A 12867-nucleotide genomic window follows, 5' to 3' on the forward strand; every position below is an offset into this window, starting at 1 on the left:
CTGAGGGTGTGTGGTAGAGGGTAACTAGAAGGCCTTTCTCCATCACTTCCTGGCTGGGTGGCCTGGACAAGCCTTTTGATTTCCTTTCAGTTTCCTCTCCTGGAAAGTGAGGTTGAAAACCCTACTTGATCCTGCTTCCCTCTCTGGTTCGTTGACAAATTTAACATTTGGCACCTAAATGTTAAATGCATATCCCCAAGGATATGCTAGAGAGATATACAGATAATTAATCTTTTTGTGCCTAACAGTGAGGGATTTAGTCTCTGTTCTTACCACCCCACCCATCCAACCCTCAAGGGTAGTGGGTCCTCAGATGTCATATGAACCCTGCTCAGTGTCTCTTCTCCCTCTTTTTTAAAGACCCCTTGGGTCCTTACCCCATCTTCCAGTACATTCTGTGACTGATGGCACCCCTGTTCCATCCCACCCTGCTGGGAGCACTGCCCTCTAAAGCTGCTTCCTGCTCTGAAGTTCTAAGGTTTTGTGTCTTACAAGGTTTTAGGATCCACACCAAGTCTTCTTGGTTATTAACTGATTTGTCATGCCAGCCCTATGAGCTATGTAGCAGATATGGTTGGTGGCCCTTCCTGTACTCCCTTTACCAAAGCAGGGTCCTCCCAGACAGGAGGCCACGAATGAATATTGCCTGCTGTATTGTAAACAGTGCTACTCTGCTAGTGACATAAAGCAGCCACTTTGGGACACAGAAAGACCCATACCCTTCTGTCAGTATCTGGAGAGCAAATGCTATTGTTCATACTCATGGAATTTCTGTGGGTGGTTTGGGTAATTATTTGCTATAGTGTAAACATTCATCATTGTTATAATTTAAAATAGTTTATAAGTTATAGAGACATAATTTAAGAAATCATTAAGCAGTCCACATGATGAAAAGTGAATTTGAAAAAATCTTAGTGGAAATAAGAAAAGATTAAATTGCTATGTTACAAAGAAGACCAGACACAACCAGGAAATTACATACTAGTGATGTAGGAGAGAGTATCTTGTAAAGCAAATGAGCAAAGGAGTTGAAGACTGAAAAGCAGCTCTGCAAGCACGAAGCCACCAAGGCAACCAACATCAAAACAGCTGGAGTCGGGTCAGCGTGGCTGTGAGGTACCTCTGCCTCTAAAACATTATTTTGACTCTTATGGTGATTTGTTTTGATGATTTGAAATGAGGTAAGATAATAAAAAATATTTTACCAATAGTATGTTTGTGGCAAACAAGATATAAAGAAAAAAATGTTACAAAGGCCATAGACATAGGTACTCTTGAGGTCCCAGGAGAAAATGTTGCAAGCTACTTAAGATTCCGTCCATTCAATGGTTAAATGGGACTCCTCTGCCACCAATGCCAATGCTTTGATGCCTGAGAGAGGGCAGAAGAATGGCAGATTCCCCAGGGACACAGACCTGGAGGGATAATGTAAAGATGATGCCAAAGAGAACACTCATTTGATAACCCGCAGGCAGGGTCACAAGGACAAGAACATCAAAGTACAAACGTGACAGCCAGGTTCAAGCCTCTCCTTGGAACCATGTACGGCTCACCCATGATAAAGAACAGAATTTAAACACATCTTATTGTGTTAACATAAAAATGATTTCTCCAGTGATGCATGATAGCCAATGGGGTACCAGGATGGGTCAGGAGGCCACTGATATGGATACCCTGGCCCCTTGGGGTAGCCAAGAGGATCTAAGGTGGCTGGGGCCCCTGAGACTATTATTGCTTGTCATGAGCTCCTTAAGTGGTCTTTTTTCCCAAGGACCTTCAAACTGTTATCATTTTCTACACATTATGATGTGGAAAAGATTGGGAAACAGGGGATAGGTAGTGTACTCATACAATTTTTTATTCAAATAGAGACACTTTTGAGAATGAAAGGGGCTGTATTATGATTTTTACAGGAACAACAGAAATATAGTGGAAGTGTCCCAGGTAAACTGGGTTGTAAGGTGTAGAAAGAAGACTAATGGCCCCCGAAGATGTTCACTAATCCCCTGATGGCCTAATCCCAGAACCTTTGAATACCCTATCTCCAGTGGAAAAAGGGACTTTGCATTTGTGATTCAATGAAGGAACTTGAGGTGAGATTATCCTGGATTGCATGGGTGGGCTTATTATGTTCATAAGGTTTTTTATAGGAGGGGGGCAGGGCAGGAAGTTCAGAAAGGAGAGAAGATGCTATCCCATGGCTTTAAACACAGAGGAAGGAGCCATGAGTCAAAAGAAAGCAGGAGGCCTCTGGAGGCCAGGGGAGCAAGGAAACAGATTCTCCCCTGGAGCTTCCAGAAAGAGCGAGGCCTGGCCAATACCTTGATTTTAGGACTTCTGACCTCCAGAACTGTAAGGAAATAAATTCATATTGTTTTATTCCACTACATTTGGGGTCATTTGTTATAATGGGAATAGGAAACTAACACAAATACTAATAATTTCTATGAAATTTGGCCTTATGTTTATATAATTTTTAAAGTTACAGAAGCAATCAATAAAGCACCAAAGCAATGAAATATTTATATTGAGAGGTGGAGTAGGGTGTACATTTTCATCTTGCGTAATGTTGATAAATTAATAAGCGTAACTATAAGGTTATTGTGCAGAGAGATGAAGGACTGAATAGCTAAAATGAACCACTGATTTAAGAAAAAAAAAAAAAAAAAGATGACTAGCCCCAGAAAGAGAAATTTTGGGTAGAGAAGTGCTTCTTATTATAAATCCTTTAGTTAAAACCATTCCTTCTTTAACCATGGGCATGCATGTTTAAGTGGGAACATGAATTTTAAAGTCAGATGGTGTTGGGAGACACTCCCAAGAGCTTATGAGCTCAGGGTCTCTCAAGTTCTAGCCCCACTAATCCTCAAGCATGATTCCAGCTTCTGCCCTCCCAGGACCCTCCCCTCACCTCTGACTCAGCCAACAGCTTCCTTAATCTCAGTCTTGGCACAAGCCAACTGATAGGTCCTCCTAAAAGAAGGCAGAAGAAGGCACCAGTGGAGGAAGAATATGCTCAGGATGGGGGCCAGGCAGTTTAAGAGATCAGGGCCAAGCCCCAAGCCCCAGGAATAAGGAGGGCAGGCTGCCATTTACCTCACAATGGTAACAGAGGCCTGTGTGCTCAGGGGAGAGCAGGCCTCCGGCTGCCAGTGCGAAATCACTGACAGGAGCCAAAAGGACAAGGCTGAGTCCAGCTCTGCCACCAACCAGCAAGAGCCTTCCTGACTGGGCTTCAGTCCCTCACTGTGAGATGAGCAGAATTCATCTCTCAACCTCCAGCCCTGTCGGTCTTCCTTTTCCAACTTCAGCAGCATTCCTCCTGCCTAAGAGGATAGGCTGGGCCCCAGGTCAGCCCCAGAATCATTCCGTATCATACTCGAGAGCTTCTCGTTCATTTTATGTAAGTGAAACAGCCTCAGAGAGACTCAAACATTTACTCATGGCCCTGCTTGGTAGTGAGTGTGAGAATCTATGGGTTCATCTATGACCCCTCACTTAAACTGTAGGGTTCCTTGGTCACAATTTGTCAGATGATTGGGAGAGAGGCTGGGACCCCTCACTTAGTCATAGAAGTCCTTGGTTTCAATTTGCCATATGAACGTACAGAATGGTAGACATGGTGGGGAGGCCCTCAACCCTATTCCAACCTCTCTCCAAACCTGCCTTTCAAATTGTAGAAGATGGAAAGAGTAGAGTATGTCCTGTGCTATCTCATGCATACAACGTTCATGAACAGGCAAAACTAAGGCGATAGGAAGCTAAGTGGTGGATGTTGGCTGTGTGTGTTGGGAGGTATTGATGGAAAGAAGCATAAGGGCATGTTCTGGGTGGTTCACACAAGTGTACTCATTAGTCAAACTGTACATGCAACTGTCCATGTAAAATCTGCATCCAAAGTAAAGATTTTCAAATGCCTATCTTAGAAGGAGGCTGTTAAGATTGAGATATTGCCTCACACAGAGCGGGTGCTCAATAAACAATAACGAGGGCAATAGCAATAATTTTTTTTTATTAAAGTGGTCATATTACATTTCTGTGGGTAGGTTTCTGGTAAATATTTTTCTATCCTTTTCACTTTCAACCTTTCTGCATTTTTATGTTTTAGATGTCTTTTATAGACATTATTTTGGTGATATTTTAAAAATTATTTTATTTATACATATTACAATTACATACATGGTTGCAGTCATATCTACCTTCTTATTTTGTTCAATACGTTCTACCTATTACATTAATTTTTCTCTCCTTTTTTTGGCCTTCTTTTGGACCAGTTGAATTTTTCCCCCTTATTCTATTTTGCTTTAACCTCTACTAATTTGGAAGTTAAACACTTTATTCTCTCTTAAGTATGCTTAAATTAATAGAGTGGTAATGAAAAGTTAAGCAGTATCTTTCCCTAACTCCAGAAAAGATGAGTACTTTCACTACCCACTCAATTATACACTATTGGTGTTATATTTTAGGTCTCCTTTCCTTAGGAGATATACTTTTTTATTAGTCTCAGATTGCCCACGTATTTATCCCTTCTCGTTCTTCACTTCCTATTGCATCTCAGCCCTTCTATCTGAATCTGTGCCTTAAAATTTACTTTAATAAGGTTCTTTTCAATTTTATTTGAAAATATCTTTATTTTGTAGTTTTTTCTTAAAAGGTATTTTATCTTTTCTCAGCACACTGAGATTATCATTTCCAATCATTATCTCACCATTTCCGTGGTTGCTGTTAAGAAAACAGTTAATAGCCTAAATGCAACTTTTTATTTTACTGTTGATATGTTCTTTGTACTACAAGTCTTTCTTTTTTGGACTGGGGATTGAACTCAACAGTGCTTAACCAATAAGACACATCCCCAGCCCTTTCTTTATATTTCAGAGACAGAGTCTTGCTAAGTTGATTAGGGCTTCATTAAGTTGCTGAGGGCTGGCTTTGAACTTGCAAACCTCCTGCCTCCAACTCCCCAGCTTCTGGGATTACACAAGGATCTGGTCCTAATCATTCTTTACAGTACCTTGCATACTGTACATATTTTCAAGCTCATTTTTATGGTTGCTAAACATTTAAAATAAAATACTTTGTAGTCTGTATCATAATTCCTATTTTCAATTTTCTTTTATGTTCTATTTGCTTATTTATTTTTTATGGTGCTGGGGAATTGAACCCAGGGCCTCATGCACATCCCCTTGTTCTATTTAAATTTTCCCTTGCTTTGCTGTTCCTTGGAACTTGTGTGAATTCTTGGAGGTCTGAGATGAAATGTGTGTTCCTCTTGAAATAATATGTATTTGCCTATGCCATCAGTTGGTGACTACCAATCTAAGAATGTGAATTAAATTCTGCACTTTCCAGGTGTTTGGGACTACCCAAATAGATGAATTTTGGCTGCAGAGCTGAGTGATGGTTAGATTCTCAGGCTACATTGCAGACACAATTTTACTCCATCTGGTGAGGTTCAAGGCAGTACTTTTCTTTAAAGGCCCCGGATGGAGTCTGGGTAGGCATGAAGGGTCAGGAGAGGAGAGATCTAGTTTTATTCCTAATTCACTGTGTGAAGAGGTTCCAACCCATCTGGGAAGGTGGGGAGCTATCTTGTTGGAATCACCTGCTGTTTCACCATACTTATGTCCCATAAGGTCAGTGTCACAGAGTTCCACAAATAAGTCAGAATTGGAGAACTGGGTACCAAGTTGTGCTACACATTTTTCCTTTTTCACTGTGCAGTTTTAACAAAATTTAATCAAACAGGTGGTTTCATATTTCTTATTTTTAAATACAGAGAATTTGGCCAAACTAAGCCCATAGGACCTGCTTACAATTCTGGTTCAAGTTCAAAGAGTCATATTTGGTGAATGGATTGACTTTTTCAAGAGGATAGAACTCTAGTCACCTCTTCAAGTTCCTGCATCCTAATATCTCCTAATCCCTCATGGGAATTGCAGCATGGGTCTGGGAGGGGACAAACCATATTAAGACCATAGAGTCACCCCACAGCAAACACCAGCTAGAGCTAAGTAGCTGATCCTCAGTTTGTCACAATTGCCTCTGTTCCCTATTATACACTCATTTCAAAGACAGAAAATAATTATTTCCTATTGATCACTGGGCTTGCAATGTTGTTTTCTTTATAGTGAAAGGAAAGGAAAATATCTCAGTTGCCTACAGCTCTAGAAAATAGGCCAACAAAATCTCAGAGCAAGACAGCTGCATCTTTCAAGAAAAGTTTTAAATTTACTCATAATTCTGAATATATATTGAACCAGGTGCTTTAGGTCCTGGGAATAGAGCCGTGAAGATGTAAAAACAAGACAAGCAGGTTTTTTTTTTATGGAAGTGAAAATTATTTCTACCTATTTAAAAGGCACATAAATTATGTCTGAGTTTTTAAAAAATACAACTTAAGAAGGCACTTACGCAACAGACATAAAAACGAATGACCACATTAAAAAAGATGAGTGGTTGTATTGGTTATCCATTGTTGTGTAATAAGTTACCACAAAAGTAATGGCTTAACAACTCACATTTTACTGTCTCACAGTTCTGGAGCCTGGCATGGTTTACACGGGTTCTCTACTCAGGGTCTTTCAAGACTAAAATCAGAGTGCTGACTGAGCTGTTATCTGGAGGCACAACTGATAAAGAGTCCCCCAAGCTTGCTCAACTGTTGGTTGAATTCATTTCCGGTTGTAGAACTGAGGACTTGTTGCTGTCAGCTTGAGGCCGTCCTCAGCTTTTTGCCACGTGGGCCTCACAACATGACCACTTATTTCTATAAAATCCAGCTAAGTTTTAAAGGCCCTGCACAGAGTCTGCTACTAAGATGAAATTTTATATAACATGGTGTAGTCACAAAAGTGAAATGATATCACCTTTGCCATCTTCAATTGGTTAAAAATCAGAGGCCTCACCACACTCCAGGGAGTATATACACAAGAATGTGGATACTGCCAGGCATGTTGGAGGACACCTGTAATCCTAGCAGCTCAGGAGGCTGAAGCATGGGGATTGCAAGTTCAAAACCAGCCTCAGCAACTTAGTGAGGCTCTAAGCAACTTAGCAAACCTGTCTCAAAAGAAGAGGGATGAGGGTGGGAATGTGGCCCAGTGGTTAAGAGCCCCTGGGTTCAATCCCTGGCATACACACACACACACACACACACACACACACAAAGACGAAGAAGAAAGGAAGAATGAACAAACATGGATACCACATCTGTGCACCATCGTGGTAAAAATCATAGGTGTAAGAAGTTTCTAAATTTCTACTCTTGGTAGGACAAGCAGCAAAAAGAGGACTAGGATTAGCCACTGCATTTGGCAGCAGGAGCTGTCGCTGGTCTTGGCAAAAGCAGTTTCAATAAGACAAAGTCCACTGGAGTGGATTCAAGAGATTTGAATGGAAAGTGAGAAACTGGATAGAGTGAATGGAGACAACTTTTTAAATGAGTTTTTCTATAAAAGGGAGCAGAGAGATGAGAGATTAAAGATACGGGTACATTCATATGTTCATGGAAATGATACAGCAGAAAGGGACATTTTGATGATGCATGAGAGAGGAAAGAATAAGTATAGAAGAGGTGGTTTCTTGAGCATGGGGATGAAATCCAATGCAGGAGATAAAGGGACCTAAGGTCAAGGACAGCTCAGCTACTGTAACAAGAGGAAAAGGCCAAGTTCATGCTTTCAGACACAGGTCCATGGATAGATTTAGTGGCTGTTGTAAAAGAATATTCTCTTCTTGTTGATTCTGTTTTCTCAATGAATTAAGAACAAGGTCATCAGCTGAGACTAAGAAGAGGCAAGCTATAGAGTTTTGAACCAAGTAGAAAATAGTCCTCCTGAAGGATGAAAGAGGGATATAAATGAAAAAAGTAGTAGATTTTGACCAACAGTGCTAACATCCACTTGAGATTCCTGTTCATAAATTTAAAATACAACCAGCTGACAAATCATGTTTTCCGTAGCCATATTTAACTGTTTGAGCACAGGCACAAGGTACATGGAAAGGTGGTTTAATTACTTAGGTAGATTTGCAGGTGAAGACAATGCAAGGTGAGGATGAGAATGTGCGACAAAAATGATTGCAGTGATTGACAGATAAGGGGGTAAAGAGAGGAGAGAGAAAGAAGGGACAGATAGATAGCAGTGTAGCCTCAATAGACTGAGGCCCTGATGAGCTCATAAGATTGTGGAGGGGTCAGACTATGGATTTGAGCTAGAACAATAGAGTTGGTAAAGTCTCCCAGAGAAGGAGATGCTTAAAATACAAATGTGGAAGGTGGTGCTGTTTTGGGTAACAAGGACTGGGGTGTAATGGCGGGACTGGGTGTCTCAGCTGGGGGTGGAGGAGAACCACCTAAGGTGGTCAAGAACATAAAAGGTTGGTGTACAGATGACTTGTTTGTGGTTGTTGAAGTCATCAAGAATGGCCACAGTAAAATAGAGAGGGAGCTGGGGCAGGAGAGAGAAGGAAAAGTTAAAATATCAGTGGAAGAGGGAACCTAGCCCTGAGGCTTGCACACCTGCAGTACAGAGAGGAACATGTTTCAAAGGAGCCAGCATTCTTTTAGAGAGGGAGGAATAATGAATGATTTGAAAGCAATAATTAGAACAAGGGTCCTGGCCCTGTGGAATGAGGAGATGAGGGAATGAACAGTCCTCTATTCGAAGCCTGCAGGGACAGCAGTGACCTCATGGGGAGCCACACTTTAGTGGGAGCAAGAAGGTGGGCGACATGGCAATGCAAGGGATATTTTCTCTTCTTCAAGGAAACCTTTGCTGACTTCCTATACAAGAGTAACTGCTTTCATCGCCATCTAAGCCTCTGCATTTTCCTTCGGAGTACTGACCATAGTTGAATTGTTCTTTTATTTTTTTTTACTAATTTATGGGAAATTATGATTCATTTTCATGATTTCCAGCTGAGCTCATTGAGGGCAGGGACTACACCACTTGGAACCACTGGGTTCACAGCACCAAGCCAAGTACCTAACACATAGGTACCCAATTGGTAGAAGGGAAAAAATTAAACTGTTAGAGCAGTAGTCTCTGTGTGGGTAAAGGAGAAGCCTCATTGTCCAGTCATTCATGCTTTTGGCCCCTCACTTTTCCTAAGAGACAGGGTCTATGTCACTTCAGGCAAGAGGGTGAATCTGTATTTAAGTTCCTGAATTTACCAAGGCTCGAGAGCTGAGTTTTGCAGCTTCTGTAGGCCCAAACCCTTCTTGCTCTGACTCTGATAGAGCCATGGTGACTCCAAGCCCCTCACTCATCCAGTGCTTAGAGCTGAAAAATGCAGTGTCCACCTGCCTGGGACTGGGGGCACTTCTACCAGCTACCAATCCCTGGATAGAAGGGTCAAAAGAATACCTATCAGGCTCCAGGGAGGGTCCAGCAACTCCTCCACCCCAGGCACTGCTTCCAGGAGGCCATTGGGATATAATAGTGTCCTTCCCTCCCCAACAGGAGCTTCTGGGCCTGAGAGCTCGTACCTGGAAACTTTTATGTTTATTTCTCTTCCTTCTTCTTTCCAGTAACCCAAAGAGATAAATTTGACTTTTTTTCCATTCCTGACAAGCAAAGAGAGATGTAGATAAGTTGTATTAGTGGCAAAAATAATGTCCCTTGAACACCAGGCTTTGAATCCTAAGCATCACTCTTTACCGCTTCACTCATTCATTACACGTCACTGAACAACTGGGAATGGTGGGTCTTTGGCAATGAATGCAACATATCATTTGTGTCCCTGAAGCTAAGAATCTCACAGCCGAGGGAGGAAGATATGTATACACATAACTGAAAATCCCAAGTGAAATCAGGGTTCCACCAGGATTCAGAAAAGGAAAGTGTTATTTCCGAATGGTGAAAACAGGGACTACAAAGTGGCAAAGTCCAAGTTAGACCTTGAAGGAATGGTACTACCAGTGATGTCATCCATGAAGCATTATCTGCTTCCATTGAAGAAGACAGATCACACTGTAGCCAGAATGATAATAAGGTCCTGAGGTATCAGAGAGCATCAGGTGGCAAGAGGGGGATCTGCAAGAGACTGAGCTTTTATACTGACCTCTCCCTGAAGAATATACATTAAGCCATTCATGTACAAATAGATTAATCCATTCATGGAGAGTGGAGCCCTCATGACCCAATCACCTCTGTAAGGTCCTACCTAGTGCCATTTCTTTTTTGGGGGCGGGTGGGGGTGGGAGTGCCAGGGATTGAACTCAGGGGCACTCGACCAGTGTGCCACATCCCCAGTCCTATTTTGTATTTTATTTACAAACAAGGTCTCACTGAGTTGCTTAGTGCCTCAATGTTGCTGAGGCTGGCTTTGAACTCCCATTATCTCACAATCGGGACTAAATCTCAACACAAATCTTAGTAGGTTGGTTCAAACCATAGTAAACGTCCACTGCTTAGAGTTAAGAGATTAAATGGGGCCATGGGTATAAGCATTGTGCAGGTAGCACAAAGACCTGGGACTTCTTCCTGGGGTCCTGTGTGGGGCAGGGTCTAGTCTGGTACTGGCATTCTAGGGATTTTGTTCCTGTGCCAGCGGGGTCACAACCTTATCCATTTCTCGAGGTGCTTTCTTATCAAGAGCTTGCAATACGCAGAGGAAGGCAATGCCCTGTACTGCTTGTCCCTAGAATGCCCACAAGTTAGGGTTAGGCCATCTGTCCTGGAACCCTGGATGCAGTCAGACTCACAGTACTGGTGCCACTGGAGCAAGAAAGAGCCATAGATCTAAGAGAGCCATTGTGATGCCCATCTGCTTGGTCAGCCAGGTCTGGAGACATAGCCGGGGGAGCATGGGGGAGTTACTTCTCCAGGACGGCCTCACCTCCCTTGATAAAGGAATGCTGCTTTTGGGGAATACTGCTTTTTCTTCTATGGAACAATATCACACGGCCATGAACACTGACAGTAGGATGATCCTTGGGGGCCGTCTTGTCCTGTACACCCCTCCTCCTATCAGTTTGGGTTTAGGGAAGAAACAGTATCTTGGACAGAAAAATGCACATGGCCAACATGCTTTGGGTGATGTCATGTTGCTGGTCCAAAGCCGACACTTTGAGTCGCAAAGCTCCCAAGCACTTCATGTGTGAAATGCTGGGTTTCCAAGCCCTCCACAGTGCTAGTGGACCAGAATGCCTCTGGAGTTCCAGAGAGCTCAGCCTAATAGCTGCCACTGTTTCTTTTTAACAGCAAAAAAGCAAGGTAAGGAAAAAAAATATGGATATAAATTCTCTACCTCCTGAGTACCTTCCTCTCTAAGCAACAAGGAACTCCCAACCTCCTACCCCTAAGACTAGGTCATCCGCTCACCACTACCCTGATTGCAAGGGTCTCCCCATGTCCAACAGAATAGAGAAAATACGGAGGCTCCTAGGATCCACTTGCTCTAAATATTGTGGAGGTCACGTGTACCATGGCTGCTGTCTCTTTAGGAGCACAGCTCCCAGCTGTCAGGCCTCACCAGGATTCTCAGATCTTACAGAATCAGAAATAGGATTGGACAGGAAGTCGTATGACTCAGTGTTTCCATGCCCCTGGTGGTGCATGTAATGAATTTAGGGGCAGGTGGGTAATGTTTATTTTCTTAATTAGAAACTTGTATCAATATGCTCTCTTGCATCCATGGCAACTTAGAATTGCATTATAATTAATGTCTCTTTTTCAAATCAATTTAATTTTAAAACACTGATACCACGAGAAAAATAGTGTAGGCAGAACACAGATACACGCTCAGTGAGGAAAACTGCAGACAGCCTGCCTGAGTTCATCCTCCAAGCTTCAGGAGGACCTGAAGCAGGAGTGAACCTGAGCCCCAATTTCCTTATCCTCGAAATGGTGAGAATTAGATAAAATGGTGCATTTGAAGCACTTAGCACAGTGCCTGGCCCATCGCAAGGCCTGAGACCTGTGAGGTGCTTAAATATGTTGGATGAGAGAGGAAACTATGCTGGGATCACTGTTAGTCCCTCTGGGAGGCAGGGCCCTCCATGGGTAAGATGAAGGCATTTAATCAGGGGGTTTCTGAGGATCCTTCCTCTGCTTTTCTGAGCACTGAGGGCCATCCAGCAGTCTCCTCCTCTCAGTGATCCCAAGTGTCAGCTCTGAGAGTGGCAGAGGGCAGAAGGTCTCACTTCAATTCCTCATCATATATTGGGGGGTGGGGTGGGTAACAGGGATTGAACTCAGGGGCACTCGACCATTGAGCCACATCCCCAGCCCTATTTTGCATTTTATTAAGAGACAGGGTCTCACTGAGTTGCTTAGTGCCTCACTTTCGCTGAAGCTGGCTTTGAACTTGCCATCTTCCTGCCTCAGCCTACCTGAGCCTCTGGGATTACAGGTGTGTGGCCTGTGCTCAGCCTCCCCATCATATTTTACACATGGAGAAAGTAAGGTCCAGATGCTTGCATGATAATATCAGCTTAGAACTCAGCCCTACTCACTTTCAGTTCTTCTCTGGGGGTTTCCTGCCACCTCTCTTAAAAAACAAACAAACAAACAAGTTTGTTTGTCAAACAGTGAGGACAGTAGAAAGCTGAGCCTTTCAGGGATCACTGCTGGTTGTTTCTGTTTGCTGTCTGTTTTCTCAAGTCCAGTTTCATGGAAACCATTACCATTTTCCCCAGACCCCTCTCAGGGTGGCAAATTAGATCTATCTCCTGTTCTTCAAGACCCCCATCTTTGCCCCAAACATACTAAAATGAGAAGGAATGAGTGCATCCGCCCCCACCCATGCAGACTGAGGGAGCTGGAACCCAACAGATGTGGCTTGGCTAACTATTTTCTCCATCCTTTCAAGTTGTATGACCTTGGACAATCTATCTAAAAGTCTCTGAGCCTTGGTTTCCTCATC

This window comes from Marmota flaviventris, chromosome 5 (assembly GCF_047511675.1).
Source record: "Marmota flaviventris isolate mMarFla1 chromosome 5, mMarFla1.hap1, whole genome shotgun sequence".
In the NCBI taxonomy this organism is placed as follows: Eukaryota; Metazoa; Chordata; class Mammalia; order Rodentia; family Sciuridae; genus Marmota; species Marmota flaviventris.